The sequence below is a fragment of the Labeo rohita genome, unplaced genomic scaffold, assembly GCF_022985175.1.
Source record: "Labeo rohita strain BAU-BD-2019 unplaced genomic scaffold, IGBB_LRoh.1.0 scaffold_173, whole genome shotgun sequence".
NCBI classification, from domain to species: Eukaryota; Metazoa; Chordata; class Actinopteri; order Cypriniformes; family Cyprinidae; genus Labeo; species Labeo rohita.
Genome location: NW_026127923.1, coordinates 59275 through 65510, shown reverse-complemented (window position 1 = coordinate 65510; position 6236 = coordinate 59275). Strand labels below are relative to the sequence as shown.

At 34.4% G+C, this 6236-nt stretch overlaps 1 long non-coding RNA gene across 1 annotated transcript; it reads left to right on the top strand.

Annotated features, from left to right (window-relative positions):
* Positions 1-1165: 1165 nt before the first annotated feature.
* On the top strand, positions 1166-1425 carry LOC127158853 (uncharacterized). Its single transcript, XR_007826289.1, has 2 exons — positions 1166-1268; positions 1367-1425. It is a non-coding gene; the product is annotated as an uncharacterized LOC127158853 (long non-coding RNA).
* Positions 1426-6236: the final 4811 nt, after the last annotated feature.

Below are 6236 nucleotides of genomic sequence, written 5' to 3'. Positions count from 1 at the left end.
CAAAATACCTCATCAGATTGTGCTACCTGTGTAAAATAAAACAGGTAGGATGATTTGACAGTGCAAAATACCTCATCAGATTGTGCTACCAGTGTAAAATAAACAGGTAGGATGATTTGACAGCAAAAAATAAAAGATTGTCTACAGATTAAAAATAAAGTGGTAAAATAAACAGGTAGGATGATTTGACAGTGCAAAATACCTCAACAGATTATTTTACAGTGCAAAAAATCAAAACAGGTAGGATGATTTGAAAGTGATTTGAAAATGCAAACCTCATCAGATTGTGCGACCAGCATAAAATAAACAGGTAGGATGATTTGACAGTGCAAATACCTCATCAGATTTTTACAGTGTAAAAAAAAGGTAGGATGATTTGACAGTGCAAAAGGAACAGATTTTACCAGTGCAAAAATAAACAGGTAGGATGATTTGACACCAGATTATTTTAAAAGTGCAAATAAACAGGTAGGATGATTTGACAGTGCAAAAATACCTCATCAGATTGTGCTACCAGTGCAAAATAAACAGGTAAAATAAACAGGTAGGATGATTTGACAGTGCAAAATAGGTAGGATGATTTGACAGTGCAAAAAGATCATTTTACCAGTGTAAAAAACAGGTAGGATGATTTGACAGTGCAAAATACCTCATCAGATTGTGCTACCAGTGCAAAATAAACAGGTAGGATGATTTGACAAAAAAATACCTCATCAGATTGTGCTACCAGCAAAATAAACAGGTAGGATGATTTGACAGTGCAAAATACCTCATCAGATTGTGCTACCAGTGTAAAAAATAAACAGGTAGGATGATTTGACAGTGCAAAATACCTCAAATACCAGTGCAAAATAAACAGGTAGGATGATTTTACAGTGCAAAATAAACAGGTAGGATGCAAAATTTGACAGTGCAAAAATATCATCAGATTTGCTACCAGTTTAACAGTGCAAAAGTGCAAAAACCTCAACAGATGATTTACACAGTGCAAAAAAATAAACATAGGATTCTTGTGCTACCAAAAATAAACAGGTAAATGATTTTACAGTGCAAAATACCTCATCAGATTGTGCTACAAAAAAAAAAAACAGGTAGGATGATTTGACAGTGCAAAATACCTCACAGATTATTTTACATGCAAGTGGTAGGATGATTTGACAGTGCAAAATACATCATCAGATTGTGCTACCAGTGCAAAATAAACAGGTAGCATGATTTTACAGTGCAAAAAAATGTCATCAGATTGTGCTACCAATGCAAAAAAACAGGTAGGATGATTAGACAGTGCAAAAATACCTCAAAATAAACAGGTAGGATGATTTGACAGTGCAAAATACCTCATAGAGATTGTGCTCAAAATAAAGAGGTAGGATGATTTTACAGTGCAAAATACCTCATCAGATTGTGCTACCAGTGCAAAATAAAGGTAGGATGATTTGACAGTGCAAAATACCTCATCAGATTATTAAACAGTGATGTAAAAAAAACAGGTAGGATGATTTGACAGTGCAAAATACCTCATCAGATTCAGATACCAGTGCAAAATAAACAGGTAGGATGATTTGACAGTGCAAAATACCTCATCAGATTGTGCTACAGTGATAAACAGGTAAATAAACAGGTAGGATGATTTGACAGTGCAAAAATACCTCATCAGATTATGCTACCAGTGCAAAATAAACAGGTAGGATGATTTGACAGTGCAAAATACCTCATCAGATTGTGCTACCAGTGCAAAATAAACAGGTAGGATGATTTGACAGTGCAAAATACCTCATCAGATTGTGCTACCAGTGCAAAATTAGACAGTGCAAAAATAAACAGGTAGGATGATTTGACAGTGCAAAATACCATCAGATAGGATGATTTTACAGAAAAATAAACAGCTAGGATGCAAAAAACAGGTAGGATGATTTGACAGTGCAAAATACCTCATCAGATTGTGCTACCAGTGCAAAACAGGTAGGATGATTTGACAGTGCAAAAAATACCTCAACAGATTGTGCTACCAAAAAAAAAAAAACAGGATGAGGATGATTTTCACAGTGCAAAAAAACAGGTAGGATGATTTGAGTGCAAAATCAGATTGTGCTACCAGTGCAAAATAAACAGGTAGGATGATTTGACAGTGCAAAATACCTCATCAGATTGTTACCAGTGCAAAATAAACAGGTAGGATGAAAATGTAAAATAAACAGGTAGGATGAGTGCAAAAATAATCAACAGATTGCTACCAGTGCAAAATAAACAGGTATGATTTGACAGTGATTTTACAGTATAAATAATCAGGTAGGATGATGATTTGACAGTGATGAAAAATGCAAAATACCTCATCAGTAGGATGAAAATAAAACAGTGCAAAATAAACATCAGGATGATTTGCTACAGTGCAAAATAAACATCAGGATGATTTTACAGTGCAAAAAAAACAGAAACAGTGTAAAATAAACAGGTAGGATGATTTGACAGTGCAAAATACCTCATCAGATTGTGCTACCAGTGCAAAATAAACAGGTAGGATGCAAAATAAACAGAGTAGGACCCAGTGCATTAAACAGGTAGGATGTGCAAAAAATACCTCATCAGATTGTGCTACCAGTGCAAAAAAAACAGGTAGATGATTTGACAGTGCAAAATACTCACAGAGATTGTGCAAAACAGTGCAAAATAAACAAGGATGATTTGACAGTGCAAAATACCTCATCAGATTGTTTTGGTAGGATGATTTGACAGTGCAAAATATAAAATAAACAGGTAGGATGATTTGACAGTGCAAAATACCTCAACAGATTGTGCTACCAGTGTAAAATAAAAGGTAGGATGATTTGACAGTGCAAAATACCTCATCAGAAATAAACAGGTAGGATGATTTGACAGTGCAAAATACCTCATTTGACAGTGTAAAAAAATACAGTGCCTCATCAGATTGTGCTACCAGTGTAAAATAAACAGGTAGGATGATTTGACAGTGCAAAATACCTCATCAGATTGATTTGCTACCAGTGTAAAATAAACAGGTAGGATGATTTGACAGTGCAAAATACCTCATCAGATTGTGCTACCAGTGCAAAATAAACAGGTAGGATGATTTGACAGTGCAAAATACCTCATCAGATTGTGCTACCAGTGTAAAAAAAAAACAGGTAGGATGATTTGACAGTGCAAAATACCTCAACAGATTGTACTACCAGTGCAAAAAAGGTAGGAAACAGTGTACCTCAACAGATTTGTTTTACAGTGCAAAATAAACAGGTAGGATGATTTGACAGTAAAAAAATACCTCATCAGATTGTGCTACCAGTATAAAAATAAACAGGTAGGATGATTTGACAGTGCAAAATACCTCATCAGATTATTTTACCAGTAAAAAAAAAACAGGTAGGATGATTTGACAAAAAAATACCTCACAGAGATTGTTACAGTGCAAAATAAACAGGTCAGATGATGATTTGACAGTGCAAAATAAACAGATTGCTACCATGCAAAATAAACAGGTAGGATGATTTGACAGTGCAAAATACCTCATCAGATTGTCCTACAGTGCAAAAAAAAGGTAAATGATTTGACAAACAGGTAGGATGATTTGACAGTGCAAAAAAACCTCATCAGATGCAAAATAAACTACCAGTAAAAATAAACAGGTAGGATGATTTGACAGTGCAAAAAATACCTCATCAGATTGTGCTACCAGTGCAAAATAAACAGGTAGGATGATTTGACAGTGCAAAATACCTCATCAGATACCAGTGCAAAATAAACAGGTAGGATGATTTGACAGTGCAAAATAGTCAACAGATTGGCTACCAGGCAAAATGATTTGACAAAAAATACCTCATCAGATTGTGCTACAAAAAAAATAAACAGGTAGGATGATTTGACAGTGCAAAAAATACCTCAACAGATTGTGCTACCAGTGCAAAATAAACAGGTAGGATGATTTGACAGTAAAAAATACCTCATCAGATTTTGCTACCAGTGCAAAAATAAACAGGTAGGATGATTTTTGACAGTGCAAAATACATCAAACAGGTAGGATGATTTCACAGTGCAAAATTTGACAGATTGACATACTACAAAATAAATAAACAGGTAGGATGATTTGACAGTGCAAAATACCTCATTTGACTCATCAGATTTTTTTACAAAAGTGCAAATGATTTACCAAACAGGTAGGATGATTTGACAGTGCAAAATACCTCACAGATTATTTACCACAAAAAAAATAAACAGGTAGGATGATTTGACAGTGCAAAAAATACCTCATCAGATTTACCTACCAGTGCAAAATAAACAGGTAGGATGATTTGACAGTGCAAAATACCTCATCAGATTATTTGCTACCAGTGCAAAATAAACAGGTAGGATGATTTGACAGTGCAAAAATACCTCATCAGATTGTTTTACCAAAAAAAAATAAACAGGTAGGATGATTTGACAGCAAAAAAAATACCTCATCAGATTATGCTACCACAAAAAAAAAATAAACAGGTAGGATGATTTGACAGTGCAAAATACCTCATCAGAGTGCAAAATACCTCATTAGATACCAGTGCTAGTACAAAATAAACAGGTAGGATGATTTGACAGTGCAAAATACTAAATTTAAAATAAACAGGTAGGATGATTTGACAGTGCAAAATACCTCATCAGATTGTGCTACCAGTAAAAAAAAAATAAACAGGTAGGATGATTTGACAGTGCAAAATACCTCATCAGATTGTGCTACCAGTGCAAAATAAACAGGTAAAATAAACAGGTAGGATGATTTGACAAAAGTGCAAAATACCTCAACAGATTGTGCTACCAGTGTAAAATAAACAGGTAGGATGATTTGACAGTGCAAAATACCTCATCAGATTGTGCTACCAGTGAAAAATAAACAGGTAGGATGATTTGACAGTGTGCAAAAAATACCTCATCAGATTGTGCTACCAGACAAAATAAACAGGTAGTGCAAAAAAAAACAGATAGGATGAGTTTACAGTGTGAAATACCTCATCAGATTGTGCTACCAATGCAAAATAAACAGGTAGGATGATTTGACAGTGCAAAATACCTCATCAGATTGTGCTACCAGTGCAAAATAAACAGGTAGGATGATTTGACAGTGCAAAATACCTCATCAGATTGTGCTACCAGTGCAAAATAAACAGGTAGGATGATTTGACAGTGCAAAATACCTCATATTTTACTACAAAAAATAAACAGGTAGGATGATTTGACAGTCAAAAAATACCTCATCAGATTTATTACCAGTGTAAAATAAAAATAAACAGGTAGGATTTGACAGTGCAAAATACCTCATCAGATTTTTACCAGTAAAAAAATAAACAGGTAGGATTTTTTGACAGCAAAATACCTCAACAGATTGTGCTACCAGTGCAAAAAAAAACAGATGATTTGACAGTGAAAATTTGACAGTGCAAAATACCTCATCATGATTTGACAGTGCTACCAAAAAAAAATAAACAGGTAGGATGATTTGACAGTGCAAAATACCTCATCAGATTTGCTACCAGTGCAAAAAATAAACAGGTAGGATGATTTGACAGTGCAAAATACCTCAACAGATTGTTTTACCAGTGTAAAATAAACAGGTAGGATGATTTGACAGTGCAAAAATACCTCATCAGATTGTGCTACCAGTAAAAAAATAAACAGGTAGGATGATTTGACAGTGCAAAATACCTCAACAGATTATTTTCTACAGTGTAAAATAAACAGGTAGGATGATTTGACAGTGCAAAATACCTCATCAGATTGTGCTACCAGTGCAAAATAAACAGGTAGGATGATTTGACAGTGCAAAATACCTCATCAGATTTTTCTACCAGTGTAAAATAAACAGGTAGGATGATTTTTGACAGCAAAATACCTCAAAATAAACAGTGTAAAATAAACAGGTAGGATGATTTGACAGTGCAAAATACCTCATCAGATTGTGCTACCAGTGCAAAATAAACAGGTAGGATGATTTGACAGTGCAAAATACCTCATCAGATTGTTACTACCAGTAAAAAAATAAACAGGTAGGATGATTTGACAGTGCAAAAATACCTCATCAGATTGTGCTAGGTGCAAAAAACAGGATTTGACAGTGCAAAAATACCTCATCAGAATTTACCAACAAAAAAAAAAAACAGGTAGGATGATTGCAAACAGTGCAAAATACCTCAACAATACAGTGCAAAATAAACAGATACAGTGCAAAAATAAACAGGTAGGATGATTTGACA